General features: G+C 40.2%; 1 pseudogene; it reads left to right on the forward strand.

The window, feature by feature from the left end:
* LOC128836163 (ras-like protein 2) overlaps positions 1-8,900 on the forward strand; it is a 33,675-nt pseudogene extending 24,775 nt beyond the window's left edge.
* The last annotated feature ends 8,868 nt before the right edge of the window (positions 8,901-17,768 follow it).

Raw genomic sequence — 17,768 nt, forward strand, 5'->3', positions numbered from 1 at the left:
CAGGATTTACCAAGAGGGCAAAGACTTCTGCAGCTCCTGTCCTGATTGCCAACTCATAGGACCTTAAGGGGTGGGCAAAGCCCATCTAGCTCCACTCCCTGTAGTAAGTGTCCCATTTGAAATAATAGGGATGGATCTAGTTGGACCCTTAGAAAAGAGTACATATTAGTGATAGTGATTACGCCTCCAACTATCTGGAGGCAATCCTGCTACACTCCCCACATGCAAAGATTATTGCAACAGAACTGCTAAAGATCTTTTCCAGAGTTGGGGTACCTAAGACGATCACCACCATTCAAAGCACCAACTTCATATCTCATCTGTTGAAGGAGGTGTATGATCTGTTAAAAATAAAAATCCTGTGTATGTATGTCTGTCATCTGCAAACTGAAGATCTGGTTGAATGGTTTTATCAGACCCTAAAAAGGATGTTGAAAAAGTTTATTGCTGTGGACCCCTGCCATTGGGATCAGCTGATCCCTCCCCTTTTATTGTCTATTGGAGAGGTTTCCCAGTCATCTACTGGATTTTCCCTATTCAGACAACCCCAGGGTCTTCTTCATCTGATCCGTGAGATGTGTGAGGAACAAACTCCTAGAACAGAGAATGTTGTACAGTATACATTAACGCTCCAGGAGAGGCTCAAAGACCCTAGGGACCTTCACCAAAAAAAAACCTCCTTCGTGCCCAGCAATCTCAGGAGTGAGCTTATAACATAGCTACTCTCTAAATGACAAGGACCATATGAAGTAATCCATCACATATGGCTAGTTAATTATGAGATCTGACAACAGGATCTACCATATTAACCTCCTGAAACCTGGAAGGAGCAGGAAAGCTCGTTTATCACTCCTTATTCCTCTGAGCCAGAGTTGTGGCCCCAAGCATCCACCTCCCTGGATCCTGACCCCATGCAGTTGGGGAGAGAACCTAGACCTGGAGCCAAGGGCCTAAATAAGACACCTATTGAATGCCTTCCCAATGGTGTGCTCATCACAGCCAAGACAAATTCATCATGTTCAACACCATGTCCAGATGGATCCAGGGCAAAATATCAGGGAGAACCCTTAACCACTCTCCAAAACAATGCAGGATGTGGTGAAACAGGAGCTCTGTGCCATTGGAACTAGGGTCATTGAAGAATCCCAAAACAACTGGTGAAACCCAGTGGTACTGATCCCTAAACTGGATTAGCGCTATATAGTTCTGTATAGATTTGAAAAACATCATTGCTATCTCCAAATTTGATTCCTAGCCCATGCCCCAAGTGGATAAATTACTAGCCTGGCTGGGTGAGGTCCAGTATATTATAATGTTAGAGCTTCCAAAGGATACTAGCAGATTCCACTCACACTGGAATCATGTGAGAACTGATTTTGCCACTCTGTTTGGCTTGTATCACTTTAGGACTGTGCCCTTTGGCTTCCAGAGCATCCTAGTGATGTTCCAATAGCTCATAGACTAAGTCCTCGAACCACATAGCTCACATGCTGGAGCTTATTTAGATGATGTGGTCATCTATAGTTGAGACAGGGAGGCCCACCTAGAGTAGGCTGCCACCGTCCTTTGATCCCTGCGGGAGGCTGTCCTAATTGCAAACCTAGCAAAGTGTAAAATCGTGAAGGAAAAACCCCCTTACCTGAGTCTGGGGGAAGGGCCAGATCCAGCCCCTACTGGACTAAGGACAGGCCATGAAAGCATGCCCAGCCCCAACAACAAAGAAACAGGTCCAAAGGGTTTGGGTGGGTCACAGGTTATGATCACTGATTCATGGCAGGGTTTTCTATGATAGCGACCCCTCTCATGGACCAGAAAGTGCAAAGCTGGCAATCCAGCTGTGAATCACCAGCAAGAAGTATGGGTTGCACAATCCTGTGGTTTTTGAATCCTTTGAAAAATGGATCATTGTCAAAGGGGAACTGAACAGGTGCAACACAGCACAGGGAGCACTTTCCTCCAACTCTAGCTGACATCCTTATGGAGCCAGTGGGAACCCGCCAATACTTCCTCTACAAATACTCATTCCCAGTCTCCACTAATACTCCCCTCATCCCTTCACACTAGTCTAAAATGACAATCCCACTGTGGATCACCAGCTGCAAGCTGCAGTTTGTCAATCCTCCTGTAGATCATCAAACTGGTACTGGTCAGGGCCACCCGGGGGGGGGGAGGGGGGCGGCAAGTGGGGCAATTTGCCCCAGGCCTCAGGCCCCACAGGGGACCCCACAAGAGTTTTTCGGGGCCCCTGGAGCGGGGTCCTTCACTCGCTCCGGTGGCCCCGGAAAACTCTTGCGGGGCCCAGGCCCCTGGAGCTTCTTCCACTCCGGGTCTTCGGTGGCAGTTCGGCAGCGGGGGGTCCTTCCGCTCCGGGACCCGCCGCCGAAGTGCCGGGTCTTCGGCGGCACTTTGGCGGCGGGGGCCCGCTGCTGCCGAAGACCCCAGGCTCTCTGAATCCTCTGAGTGGCCCTGGTACTGGTAGCTAGGAAACTACAGCTGGACTGGCATTGCATTGTCAGGGCTGAAGCCAGCGAGTATTAACTTAGCAGGGGTGGGCAGGGGAATTTTCAAGGAGGCTGTCATGGGAATGGGGCATGGTCAGAGGGTTACTGGGGAGTGGTATGGGGGCAGCATGTGTAGTTTTCTCTGAGTCCCCAACTAGAGCACAGGCTGGGGACTTTCAGGGCTGGAATGGGTCTAGAGGGGGAGCATTTCTCAGGGGAGAATAAGAGGGATAATGGGGCTGGGACTATGGCTGGAGGGGCAGAGATACTGTGGAGGGCTGAGAAGCATAGGGTGGGGACTCAGCTGGAGGACTAAGGAGGTTCACTGGTTGAGGCAGCTGTCATCTTTGAGAGCAGTAAGAGATGGTGCTCATGACAGCCACACACATCTTGAATCAGATTAAGGCTGCCCTAATGTGAATGCTGGAAAAGCCTTAAATTGAATGCAGATGACTAATGTGGACACACTCAATTCGTGAGGCTTCGGACTGTGAATACCATCACCTGAAACCCCACTGAGTGACTGCTCTAATGTAAATAAGGCCTATCATAAAACATAGAGCAAAATCATTCTGCCCTTTTCAATTCCCAGAGATGGGTAGAGCTATTGTAACACATACAGCAAAATCTCATCCCCATAGAGCTTTTTTGTACTAGAAAAGTTTATTGTGTTTAAATGCAATTGCAAAGAATTGAGTTAGCTGGCATTGCTGACCATGACTGACCAGAGCGTGTAGACCAGATCAAATTGTGTTCAGCATTGCATCAGCTAATCGTTACTACTAACATGATACTGAACACAATTTGCCCTCATTTACATAGACCAGTAAATCATGTCAATGAGCAATGTGTCAGCTAACTCAGCTCTTCACAACCATGTTCTTATATAATACAATTTTCTTGTGAAGCCAAACCAATAGAGGAGTTATAGCACACATTCCTCTGAAAATCTATCCTCAGGCAAAGTCTCCACCGTACCCCACAACGAATGAGACTTTGACAGGTCAGCACCTAACTCACCATGTCCCCATCTATGAGACATGAGGTCCCCTGCAGTACCCAGACAATTTATTAACATTTTTGAATCAGCTCAAGCCTTAGAAAGTGTATTTAATTTTCTAAAGCTTGTTGAATAAAAGGAATGATCCTCTATGCCCATGTTTTCAAAAGGGAGAGCTTATGCAGACCTTTAGAAACGTTGGCCCTAAAACTACACACACATTTCTCCAAACGAAGGTTCCAAATCAACACACAGATAATTCTTCAGCCTCCATTCCTCTCATAAACACACACAATACTTTGCTGAATCTGTTTTAATTCCTTGAATTATGTATCATCATAATGAATGTTTAGATTTGAATTAGTATTATTTACTGCTTTTGGTTGTATTTTTTTTAAATGTGACGGCAAATGTTAAGAAGCTAAATAAAAGTATGGTTTAGCTTTTTCAGTGCTGCCCTAGATTTAAGCTGCAGGAATGCATGGGTACAGAGTTTTGCTGTTGTCATTTTCTATTTATATGTTTTTATCAGCAAATGGGATTGAGTCAAATAACCACAATACATTCTTAAAGGGTAACTTTGAGTTTGTCAGACCTAATTTATTGGCATTGGCAACAGTTAACCAGAAACTCAAGGACCACATCTAATTTGAATAAAATGGAGCTATGTAGGTACACTCTTCTTTACTACATATTTGTAGCCTGAAGAGACTACAACTCCCAGCGCACAATTCTCTATGTAGGCCCAGAGCAAGATAAGGTATTGACTGTGGGGACCTATAGTCTTTGGAGGCAGAACCTCCACATTAATGAGGACAGCCCAGGCTTCATTGTAAAACTTCTGCTGTACTGTGTGTCATATGACAAAAGTGAATTCAGAAAGAGTCCTGTTCCTTGGCACTGAACAAGGAAAAAGGAAAACATCCCTAACGCTACTATATCTGTCTGTCTCTGCTTCATTGTAGAATTTCTGTTTAGAGCCTTTTCTAATCCTGCTCCTTCCCAGCTTCCTGCTAAAGTTTTAAAGGAAGTGTCGTCTATAAATGATATTTAACAAGAATATTTAATACATTAAAGATCAAGACAATTTGTCAGCTTTACCATCATTCCACAATGAATTATCTATTAGCAATGAGGTGGGTTTTGTCCAGTTGATTCACTTGGACTGTAAGATTGCAAAGGTGGAAAAACATGTTCATTAGTTTTACGATTTTTCTCAGCAAGACTATCTCCCTTCACTAAGAGTGTGTTTGAATACCATTGATACTAGGATCATGTAGCAATTCAGCTGGGTTTTGGAACCAGCAGAAGATTCCACTTCTTTCCTTTGTAATGACTACTTTGATCAGTGTTAATCTGTGTGTGTTGGTGGTTTCCAGTGTTTTTTCTCATCCAGTCTTAGCTAGACTTGGTGTCCTGGTGAAAGTATGGGTAAATTTTGGGCTGCATTCCAATTGTTAAAGAAGAAAGCCTGAGATCTCCCCAATTTGGCTTCATGTTATTTAAGGAGGGCCAAATTTACCTATAACGTTGGCATCATTCTGATATGTTGATCCAAAAGTAGCTAAGCTGGATTTACTCCAGTGACTACAGGACAGCAAATCAAATAAACAGTCTTTTTGTTGTAGATTTCTCGTAGTAATCTGTACTGGTATCTCCTCCAATCTGCCAGTAGCGGATGATGGGAACCAGAAGTAATATGCTTGAAATTACACCATATCCCAAAAGCTTAAAATTAAAAGATGACAAACTCTGGCCTATAGTCAGTGACTATTCGTTCTGGATGCCAGAATGAGACAAGATGTATTTTAACTTCCCTGTGAGCTGTTGGTTTTAGTGAGAAACAGAATATATATTTTTATAAGAAGAATAGTTAATGGCTAGTAATTAAGTATGTTACTTTCTTTGGACAGACTTAATGCTCTCCTTTTCCAAGGCCTACTGGGTAATGCTTTGGGCATGAGAGGTTTTTAGAATCTGTCTTTCTGGTCATTGTGCCACACTGCAATTTGGACTCTTGACACTTGGTGAGGCCACAATGTCCCTTATGTATCCTTTACAACGTCATCTTTGTGGGACTACAGTATAATTTATCTATGGCAATCAGTCCTCCAGTTTTGGAGAGTTCCCCTGTCATTGCATGGAAGTCACAGACTGGATGTGAGACTTACTGCTGAGTAATTGTGTTATGTTATAAATTGAGATGCATTTTGCAGTTGTGTACTATCACGGGTGATCATACCAATTCTGATTTTCAGGATGAGGCTGGAACGGAAGGTCACTAAAAATGGCACCCATGCATGCTTCTAGATCATCTCAAGCTTCTAGAAAACATGAATGATTAACAGGGTTCTTGGTAAGATGTCAACCATCACTAGAAATTGCCCAGGTGCATACTCTGCTGTATGTATAAATCTCATCAAACACATGAGCAATCACTTGGCACTTCAGGGACATCATGTCTAAAACTTTTTACTAATGATACCCAGGGCTTGTGGTCTCATGATCTTGACATTGCTAAGACCCTGCAAATATCTTGAGAAGCACTCATGCCCATAAGATTGCGAAATATTCTCTATAGGGGAATACCTAGTCTTGGAATCTAAAAGCCATCTGGAACAAAATGCTACATGCTTCCAATCATCTCAGTGTAAATTCAGTAACACCCGGGCAAGCTTATATCTGCAGACATCTGCTGAAACAGCTGTACACTTGGAAACTTCATAAAATGCCAGTAGTGAAGAAGTAGTCAATGGATGGTTTAGATTGCATGCCTGTGCTTTATCCACACCCAAACTGATTCTCCTTTAAGCATTTCATAAAGAGCTTGGCCTTTTGTGGAAAGGTTGGGTATGCATTTTCTTCATTCTTGAAATGTACCAGCTCCATTACAATTTGTCTTCCCGATACAGTTTTTTAAGGAACATTACACACATCCTCACACTCTGGCCACACTGAGTCAAGCTCTGTGTTTTACTAGTATCATTTAAAAACAAATACCTTGTTGTGCCGAGTGGTAGGGACTTTTTTTTTTTTTTATGAATAGCAATCACTAACCTAAGACTCTTTAAGTCTGACTAATTATGCACAAATTCAGTAGGAGTTTCACAAAGCAATTTTCCCATTTCATCTTTAGTTGTGAATGAGAGAAAGTAATTGTCAAGATGTTTGAATTTCTCTAGTGAAAATTTTCTGATGGAAGTAAGCAACAGTTCAGAAAAATCAAGAAAATAAAAATGTAGTAAGCACCTACATTTCAAAAGAATGGAAAACCCTTTACTTTGAAGACTTGTACCAGCAGAGGGTTTATGCTAGAATGGTGGTGATGGTGAGGGGGGTTGTTTAGTTTGTTTTTATTCCTTACAAGATTTGTATTTTATATGTAGGTTTTTCAGTTATTAATAACCATTACTTACCATGTTTATCACTCACATTCATATATCTAAATGAGAAACAGTACAAGTATAGTAAGAAAATCTTGGATGTTGTCCATGCATCCAATACTGCCTTTGATAGGGGATCTTTGTTTAAAGCTAAAGGGAATCAGAATTCAGGTTTGGTATGTGCTAACTCTAGACTCCATTTTCCAAAACTCACAATTGTTATTAGCCAGTATTTGGCAACTGCTCAGGAGCATCAGATTCAAAAGTTAGGTAGTGATAGCAAAACTAGAACATCATTTTCCTTTTTTGAAAATTAAGCTAATACTTGGTAAAGATACTGGATTGATAGCTCTGGAAATGGAAGTCCAAAAAAAGGTACAGAGGGGCAAAGTTCCCCACACTGCTCTGCCAATGAACTTTTACTATATTCTGGAGGGGCCACTTTTAGAGTATGTCTTCATTGCAGTGTTAGCTTGGGCTAGCCTAGCATGAGTGGAGCATCCCCACTGCAAAGCCCTACCTGTGCCAGATCCATGTGGTTGTGTCCACAATGGTACTGAACTTGCTGGGCGGATTCTAGCAGAATGACTCATGGTTCCTAGTAGTACATTGAATTGGGCCATTCTATGAATTCATTCACAGTGTGTTGTGGGAGAACTTGTCTGTCCTTCCTGGGAAGTGCTCTTGTAGGTCTTACTGATGTCATGCCACAGCTTTACCACACGGTTAGTGTCAGTTTCTGGCCAACTGGCAGCACGGGAGAGGGATTTATTGACTGGCATCTATGTAAATGCTGTGGAAGTACAACAGAAATGGAGCAGGCAAATGTAGGTTTAAAACATAGTGCAGAAGAAAGGAGGAGTTAGACAAGAAATACAGCCCAAGTGGAATTGTGGGATAGGATAGGAGGACTAACAGCACCCCAGCTGGATTAGCCTGCGTTCACACAGCAAAGTTGGTGGGTTGCCATCTCAGGCTGAAGTGAAACCCAAGTTCAAGCTTATACCCTCAGCCATGCCTGCTAGCTCAGGCTTAAAGCACTCTCAAGCTCAGGGTAGAGGTTCTTTTGTATGGCTGGGAAGGGGTTAAAGTGAAACACATGGGCTAGAGCCTGGGCAAAACCAGCACTGAAGCCTCCCCCTCTGTGGGGTGAGGGGGCAGCTAGTTCAGTCTGTGGAGCATTTGAATTCTTTTCTAACAATAAAGGAGCCCTTGCTGTGGGATTTTTTTTTTTTTTTTTTTGGTGCGATGGGGTCTTGTCTAGGAAAAGGACGGAGAATTACAATTTATTTCAGAAAGGCCACACTAAATAGCTGTCAAATGGTGATGACTTTTGGTCACTATTAGCCTGCATCAGGTGATCTAGAAGGGAAAAAGCACTCTCTCTTACCCATTCAGATTTCCAAGTAACAATTCCAAAGCTGAACCCAAGAGACACAGATAATATGGCACAAATTCAGACAGTGCAGCGTGAATACTGTTTGACAACAGCGTTTTGACAGCTCACCAACATCTGCAAAACACCATCTATTCGGAGGGTTCCTTTTGATAGTAATAAAAGGTTACTGAAGAGCTGAATGTCCAGAAATATTTGTTTCTTTCCCCTAAATATAAAGAAATATCAAAAATAGTGCAAATAATATTTTCAAAAAATCAAACATTTCTCGAATAGTTTTTTTCTGTGAGATATGTGGCATATACAAAATACACAGTAGCATGGGTTTTTACTGTTTCTAATTGGCTCTCGTGGGAATTCTGCATGACATGTTCCACCAATGGGGTGGAACATGGCAACTGTGTAACATCTTAAAGCAACACTATTCAACAGTTTAGGTGGATTTAGAAGTACTGTACCATAGAGGCTGGGATAAACTCAGTGCACAATACTACTTTTTTGACCAGCTGTCTTTCTGATTCTCTTTCAGATACAAAGAGATGTATACTATTTTCCAGAATTGTCAGAATGCTGAACTCTCATTGATGAGCATTTGTAATGCCTGGATGTACAATTGCTAGAAGTTTTATTCTGGTCAGAAGATTTTTCCACTTCCCAGGAAGAATTGTGCAACACGGAACAACTCACATGTTTTACCAGTTAGAGCTTTAGTCTTTACTTAATTTATCTGATAGTGTCTCTGTCATCCATATGAGGATTTATATAAGCCACTGATTTTGCTCGCTGTCTTCTATCAGCCATCGGTGCCCATTGCTTTCAATGGTGCAGTATCAAGCCCATAGTTACTGAGATATTTGAGGGTGTAAAATGTCTGTAGTCCCAACCAGTTTTTATAACCCCTCATAGGATTGTTTCAAGGAATTTTATTTTGCCTAAAATAACTCAGATTCTAGTTCAGTCATAGCTAAAGATATCTGTATAAACCTGCTGACCCATGAGGATACTTCAGATTGAGTCATTGAGAGCCTGGCAGCCTTCTCAGGTTTTTTGGATATAAGTTAATATTAAAGCAAAAAACTTCAAAATTTTATAAAGATAAGAATTCCCCAAAGTACAGCAGATTAGTTCAGACAAGAGGGTGAGATTTCTGCTTACTAAAGTTAAGCCTCTTGTATTTTTCTAGTTTTCTCCTTTAAGTACCTGAATCTAGTTTTCTCCTTTAAGTATCTGAATCTGGTTGGCATCTTTGTACATTCAAACACTTATTTTTTTGCCACATTCATTAATGTAAATCTAATCAGTCACTGCTCTCGTTTAGCAAGCTTCTTAGCTACAACACAGCTAATGAGACATTTTTGTATAAATTAAATAGTTATAACTAGAGATGGGCTGGAACCAAAATGTTGGATTCAAACACTCAATATTTGGAGATATTTGAAATCTGAACCTTGATCAACATTTTGCAAACAACCCCTGTGTTTACAAGGGACTGTACCGAAACTCCTTAATAGTTCTGAATTGAGGGGTGTTCATAATATTCCACTGGATTTTTGCCACCTAAGCCCTTCTCTAGTGACAACACTGCTGAGGTTAAATTTAGTCTAATTATTTTTGTGCTGGTGTGGTGTGACTGCTGCCAAAAATAAAAACATTGTTAATGCCTGCTGGGCAGAAGAGGATGGTGGACAGAAAATGGCTTTGGGATCAAATCGACTCCTTAGAGAAGAACTGCAGTTGCTAGGAATTTGGGTTCTTAGCAGTTTTATGCCTCTGTCTGTTTTTCTAAGTAATGAATACGCTGTGTAACCCACATCAGTATGTGTTTCTTTGGGGATGGAGTGAAACAAAACATTAGCCAAGCAGAAAGGGCTGTTATTAAGAGAAAGTGCTTAAGGCAGCTGTATAAACTCAGTATACCAGGAGCAGGTGACCTATCAGAAGAGGAAACCCTCATATCCCAGGACATGCTATTATAGTACCTGAATCAAAACATTTCATGTTTCACAAAAACAGACAAGTTATAACGTAGTGCAGCTCCGTATCACTGCAAAAAAAAACAAACAAACAAACAAACAAACAAAAAACACAGACCCTGTTTGTTTGTAGCCAAGAGAGCTATCCTTACCCTTAGAAATAATCTGATTCTCCATACAGAACAGATAGTGGCTGGTGCTCCTCAGGAAAATGAAAACGTCAGCTAGTCCATACACATGGAGACCAAGAAAGCCAGAGAGGCTTGGGACTATGACTTCTCTAAGGATTTAAACATGTATTTTCTTGTCTCCTTTCGTTAAAGTTTATTATTTACCACTCATATGTTTATTAAATAAGGTTTATCAATCCTTACTTCCATTATATACATACCATGTTTATTTCTCTTTTGCATATCTCTACCTTTTACCATTGGTACCTCAATGTAACTTTATTTGCTGATACCCAACACTTGTCATGGTGTTTCTAACTTGCCCCTTTGTATTGTTTTATTCTGTGTTCAAAACCAAGAACATAATCCTTTTTTAAAAGAAACAAATTAGAAAAAAAACCAGTTCTGCACTATAATATGTGGGGAAAACAAACAAACAATTACGTTAGAAAAGTGAGGTGTTGGTAAAGTGGACATCCATCCATGATAACTGGACTTAAACCATTATTAATTAATTTCACGGAGATTGGCTGGTACAGTTTTTGCTTACTACAGACAATGTTTGGACTTGAAGTTGATCTGGATTGGACCCAGTCGAGAGATGAAAGGCTCTTTACTGATAATGGATAGAAAATAATGGACATTTTAATAGATGTGCAACCATAACAGCAACGTAATTCATATCCTTGAAACATGAAGCACACTCTTACACCATTATGTCAGTTACTGTTTAGTTAAAGTTTGTGAAAATTTAGAGATATTGTTAATGGGGAGCTTCCATTTTGTCTTCTGACTGCAAAAGTAACCTGAGAATTACACGAGGAAAAAAACCTAGTACATTTTAATAATGCAGGCTAGAAAAAGAAGATTTCATTATCTCTTTTGAAAGCCATTCTTAAAGGCCATGATCCACATCTACTGGAATCAAAGACTCCTGTTGACTTCACTGGAGTTGGATCAAGCCTATATTTCATACTAACTTAGAGAAAACAGCAGCTGTGACAAGGTGACTTTCATCACTATAGCCTGGGTCACTTGTAGGACGATCATGTAGATAATTAGCGAGTGATAACAGGATGCTGACTAAATTAAGTTTTTATTTAAACACTTGGGGCTAGTATGATTAACCTCTTATTTTTTTGTGAAATGAATAAAATGCTTTTTCACATCATTAGAAAACTCTAATCGATCTGCTACTCAATTCATACAAAGCAAAACCTTATTGTTTTGTGCAACTTTACTGAAACCATAGAGGTTGTGACACAGGCAGTTGTAGACACAAAGTTGACAGTAACAAAGTAGATCGCTGGGCTGCTTGTAATGATTCCCAATAACAACATTAATCCATCCCAACACTAAGTACTTCATAAAGTCAACTGGAGTTCTACAGATGGAATACTTGCAGGATTGGGATCACAATTTGGGACTCTGTCACTGCAGGTGATGGGTCAGAACCTCAGATCCACCTAATCTGTGTTTAGCACACCTGAGAAGAAGGGCATAGCTGACTCTGCCATCTTTCTGTCCCCTTGATCCTCAGGAAAAAGGGAGCCAGTGTGGCCCCTGGTGCAAGTTACAGCAGCCTCAGGGTTGCTTTAACTTGTGTCAGTTGGAATGGCTCCCTACAGGGCATGCTACCCGCAAGAATGCTGGTATGCTAGGTACTCCAGCCACACCCTCCCATCCTCACACATTCCATACTTCAGAGGGGCCAAGAGCACATGTTGTACAACTGTCTATGCCTGTTCTATGCCACTCAGAGATTTCCCCAGCTGGCTGTATAAGCCAACTTTCTGCCTTTTTGTGCAGCTGGAATGGTTGCAAATATCTGTCCTTCATATCAGAGTTTCCTTTCTTTTCTACCACCTTCAAAGTACTTACTGGGATTTATATTGGTCTACCCATCCTATACATACTACTGTTTTTAGTTGGGATATACAGAGAAAAACAGCAATCTTTGATAACCTGAAAAAGAATCCCTACAATATATGCTTCTGGCGTTTCATTCATGACCTCTTCATTAAAATGACAGTTCTAGAACTCTGTTAAGAGCCCATTCAGAATGTTCTCAGCTTTTCAGACTATATTCATTCTTTGATGTCTTGTCCCAAAAGGCAACAAGCTCACATGAAAGACCAAACAATTATTTTCTGAGTTCATTACACCATTAAGTATTATTTTTTAAAAGGCCAGTTTAGACCTCAAATTCGATCTTCCTTATAATTCATAATCTGGTGGTGAAACCCTTGTAGATTCAAAATATGGATTTTTGGATTAAAATCCAATCACATTATTGTCACTATATATGAAGGATCTATGATGCTTTGTGCTCTGTTATGGAAGAGCCAGCAGAGGGTGCACAAGTTAACTAACAAACCATATACCCAGATTTATGCTGGCATTCTTGACGATACTGGTTCACAAAAAAGGAAGTACACAGGAAAGCCACTTTAATTTAGTGTTCCAGTAGAAACAAAAGGGAATATATAATTGAAAACTAAAGGAAAACAAGTGGGCACGAGAGACACTTCTTAATAGGCTTCCAGAAGGGCATTGCTAACAATGAAGATTAAAATATGTAATATGTAAAAGTATAATACGTGTTAGGGTTGAGAAAGACATTTTTGGGTCATCTAATTCCAGCCATGCCTCCCCTACCCAGCACAGGATTGGGTCCCCTAAAGTATCATTTCAAGCAATTTAGTTTTAAATGTCTTAAGAGGAGGCTTCAACTACTTCCTTTGAGAAATTATTAACAATCTTGGCACTATCAGATATTATTCCTTTAACCATATGTATACTCAGAATCAAATTGCATAACAGTATCCTCCTCAATACTTATGAAATGGGCAAGATTGGGAGAGCTGGTGAGAATTCCAGTCAGTGTACCTTCTTAATTTTATGGTTAACTTTGAGCTAAGTTAATCATTGTTATAACCATTTTGTGGATGGGAAAATTGACGCACAAGAAAGACTTTCCACTGACTCCACTGGGCTATGGATCAGGCCCATAAAGATTTGCCCAAAGTCACACAGCATTTCCTCATCAGACCTGGGAATCAAATATACAAATCTTAATTCCCAGTTTTTGATTATTATTATTTATACAACACAACTCTCCCAGACCTAGAAAACAAGAACGTTTTATGAGAGGAGGGCAAATATTGTTTTCTCCCATCATTCCAGATATGGTCTAGACTAATTTCTTATAGTTATACCCGTAAGGAAAAAAAAAGGGACAATTCTCATATTCAGAAAAAGCCCATTACACTTTTGTATCTTGACCTATTTAAATAATATTGTGACACAAGCAAAATGCTATCAGAATCAGGTGGAGTTTTATACAATAAACTAAATATGTTCTGTATTTTTAGCACTTATATAAACACAGATGGTTTAGTCAGAGCCTTATGTAAACTGATGACAGTATGTTATGACAAGAAAATGCATGATATAACTTTAGAACTCCTGGTTTTCATCACTCTTATGTATCCTAAACAAACCTGATCTTTACATAAATTTCCCATCCCTTGTAAAAATGCTTGGACTTTTCCTAGGCATTTTTATTTTTTTCATAACCAGGGGCAAGAGTATATGGAATGTCAATAAACTAGGAAGAAAACGGAAGGCACTGGAGTCTGGAGAAATGAGCATAGGCTAGCGAGTCAACAGAGCTTGAGCTTTAAACTTCACCTTGAGGTGAAATTCACCCTTGTGCAGAGGGCCTGCACAAAGCATATCTGTGCACTACGTGAGTCCCACTTAACCCCTCAAAATAGGGCTGAAGGCCGACTGGAGCAGTATATAGGCCTTGTGTGGTCCCTCTGCATGGGAGTGAATTTCACTCTTCAATGAGCACCAGAGGAGCTCATTTTATAATAGAAATAATAATTGTAGAGTATTAGTTATATAGCACCAAAGGCATGCCAGGCACTCTACACACGCAAGAATAAAGATAAGGTCCCTGCCCTGAGCAGCTTACAAGCTAATGATACAACATACAGGCAAAGAATGGGAGAAGGAATGCAACAAAAAGCAAGTGAATAAGCAGCAGGTGTTTCTCTGTATGTGTCCATAGTCATTTATAAAGCATTTATCATTGTAGTATCGATGGCTGCCTATTTAGCACATATATCGTTATTTGTATGTTTTGATTTTTTGTATGCTTGTTTTATATCTTGTTGATTGTCAAGGTCTTTTTATTTTTATTTTTCTATTTAACATTTATCTCCAGGATAAAACATAAAAGGCCTGGTCTACATACAAAGTTGTACCAGTTTAATTAAAGGTGGGATTAATTAAATCTGTGCAAACCTCTGTGCGGACACACTTATTTTGGCAAAAGCGTCTCTTTATTTATGTCTTTTTGGTGTAGCTTAACTTGACTAGGAACAGGTTTAAGCTAAACTGAAACAGAGGGTGTGCACTAATTTTATCAGTTTAAAAGGCAATTTAAGTTGAAGTAGTGCATCTCAACCCTCTAGGCAAGGCCTAAATTTTACAGGTACAAGCTACACAGATGTAACCAGTTTTAGTTTGATAAAGAGTCCACACAGAACTTGCACTAGTTTAAACCAATTTATGCTAAGTCAGTGCAAGTTGTGTGTGTAGACAAGCCCAAAGAGCAATGGCAATTTAAGGAGGGACTTGAAGGAAGTAAGGATGGAGGCGTGATGGACTGAGTAAGTGGTGAGGTTCTAGGAGGAAGGGGTTTTGTAGGACAAAGCATGAAGATGAGACTGGGAGAAAGTTAGACATGCTGCTTCGTGGGGCAAAGTGGTAAATAAGCAGGGAAATGAAAAGAGAGTAGGGCACAGAAGGATGTGAGAGGCTAAATTGTGTAGGATCTTGAAGGCTAGAGCACTTTGCTTAATTCTGATATAGAAAGGAGCCTGATCTTGCTCCCACTGAAGACAATAGCAAAACTGCCATTGACTTAAATGAAAACAAGATTGTGCCTTAAATCACTGTCTGAACAAAATGATAGCTCATTATTTAAGCTAATTAAATTAAAAATTAAAGTGTAGTAATTGCAGTGTATTTCAATTTTCATTATTTCTGTAAGATGGTAACTGGGTAACAATTGAATTATAGAAGAAAGAACAATTTCTAACAATAAAATAATTTGTACTTAAAATTGATATAAAAATATGGACTACAGTAAATTAAGTGTAAATTACCCGATGTCTAGCTACACATGTTTATGTAGGACATATTTTGGCATCCAGTTACATTTACCTAGGGCTCTTTGTGTGTGTGTGTGTGTGTATATATATGATTGTTTGTTCCCTATTCTAGCAACACTAAAACAGTGAATCACAGGTAACATTCTGAAGCCAATAGCACTGAAGAAAAATTGGCCTCCCTCCATTTGTACTCATTTAAAAATGGATTTGCTCTAAAACTATATCTTCTTAATCTAAGGAAAGAGCTTTTCTCCTTAGAACTGCTCTGTTTTGATCACAATAGTACATGGGAATACAAGACTGTTCTTGTAGATATGTTAGTAGATATCCATATTAGTGTTAGTGTACCTGCATAAATAAATTAGTGAAGCACGAGGATTTTTCAAACTTGCATTTTACACAGACACTGAAATAATTTCAACTACTGTAATTGCAATGGAGTTTTATTTATTATAAAGTAGAACAAAGAATCTGCATCTCAGCTATATGGAAACTGAACATAAGAAAATAAGAATGGCCCTACTGGGTCAAACCAAAGGTCCATCTAGCCCAGTATCCTGTCTTCCGACAGTGGCCAGTGTCAGGTGCCCCAAAGGGAATGAACAGAACACGTAATCATCAAGTGATCCATTCCCTGTCGCTCATTCCCAGCTTCTGGCAAACAGAGGCTAGGGACACCATCCCTGCCCAGCTGTTCATACCTGTGTTCTTATGGGATTGGTATCAGGGAAAACTGAACCCATTTATATCTTACTGTCAAACTGTCTGGAGTGGCTTAAGAGCATGAGTATCAACCTCACGGCAGACTGTTAAGAAGCAAGGCACAAACCACCAACTGGTTGTGAGTTCCATACTTAGTTTTCAGCAACCAAGTATCAGGCACTACCACATCATAACCATAGAGTCACAGACAGTCCCCTTGGGTACTCCAAACTATCTTGCCACCCAGGCAAGTTTGCCTTCAATAGATGGCCCCTTACACCAACAATATTCAGGTTACTCCCAGTCTGAAAGGACCAGTCACTTACCCCAGGTCAACTGCACTTCAGATCTTACACCAAAGACAACACACACAAATGAGTTACAGTCTTAAATTCCAAAAGGTAGTAGAAGCTTAAGCAAGCGCTATATGTCCTTTGGGGCTAACCCAGGCCACTGGGGATTTTTTGCTTATGCTTAGTAATCCTCCCCCTCAGAGTCCAAGCAGCATAAAGATACAGTTTTCTTCTTGTCCAGGATTTTTATTCCCTTCCCCCAGAACTCAAGCTTAAGGGACGAATCCACTGCACATCAACTCTTCATGGGTGTCTGGGGGTGGGGAGAGCAATCAACAAAGTCTTTTTTCCTCTGATGTTCCACAATGGTTTGTCTGGTGTCTATGTGCCTTTTTTTTTTTTCTTTTTTTTTTTTTCTTTTTTTTCCTGTCAGGCAGGATATAACATCTCCTGCAGCAAACTAGTATTTCACCCTTGGTAATGCTTCTCTCCTGACTGCAGGTGAGTTACACAGTTACAAAGGTTTACAATGCAAACACTTGAGAGAACCTTATAACCTGGGATACAGATATTAGGAGTGAGATTAATACATGCAGCAATTTATGAGCATTTCGCAAAGCCTAAACACTAAACACATTTTTATAACTCTAATACCTATTTTACCAATAACAACACACAGGTGAGCCAGACTGGTTTCCAGCTATGCATTTGTCAGTGTTCAGATGTGGGCTAGGGGCGTTGGCATCTGGTCTGCCAGCATCACATTTACTTCCAATGAAGCACTCTTGGGAGCTCAGGATATCCCAGGGCAGTAAAGCATGCTGGCACTTAAGGTCGTTCCTGATTGAACAAAGGAGCAAACATATTTGAAGGAATGTCCTAGCCCTGGAAAACAATTAAGGGTTTCAAGGGTTTTAGAGGAAACCTGAAAAAAATTAGCAAAGGCCAAGACACATGAAGGCAGAGAAATACTTACCTACCTTGCATTGGTATTGTGAAATTTAATTTATTGTCAGAAGGTCTTGGGGCAACATCTTCCATAGGTCTGGAATTGTAATAATCTGTTGTACAAATAAAGTGATCCAGTTACAGTGAAACAATGACAGGTGACTTCAATTAAATGGTGATTGGTACATTATAATAATCAGAGTAGACCAGAATATG

Source organism: Malaclemys terrapin, chromosome 4 (assembly GCF_027887155.1).
Source record: "Malaclemys terrapin pileata isolate rMalTer1 chromosome 4, rMalTer1.hap1, whole genome shotgun sequence".
In the NCBI taxonomy this organism is placed as follows: domain Eukaryota; kingdom Metazoa; phylum Chordata; order Testudines; family Emydidae; genus Malaclemys; species Malaclemys terrapin.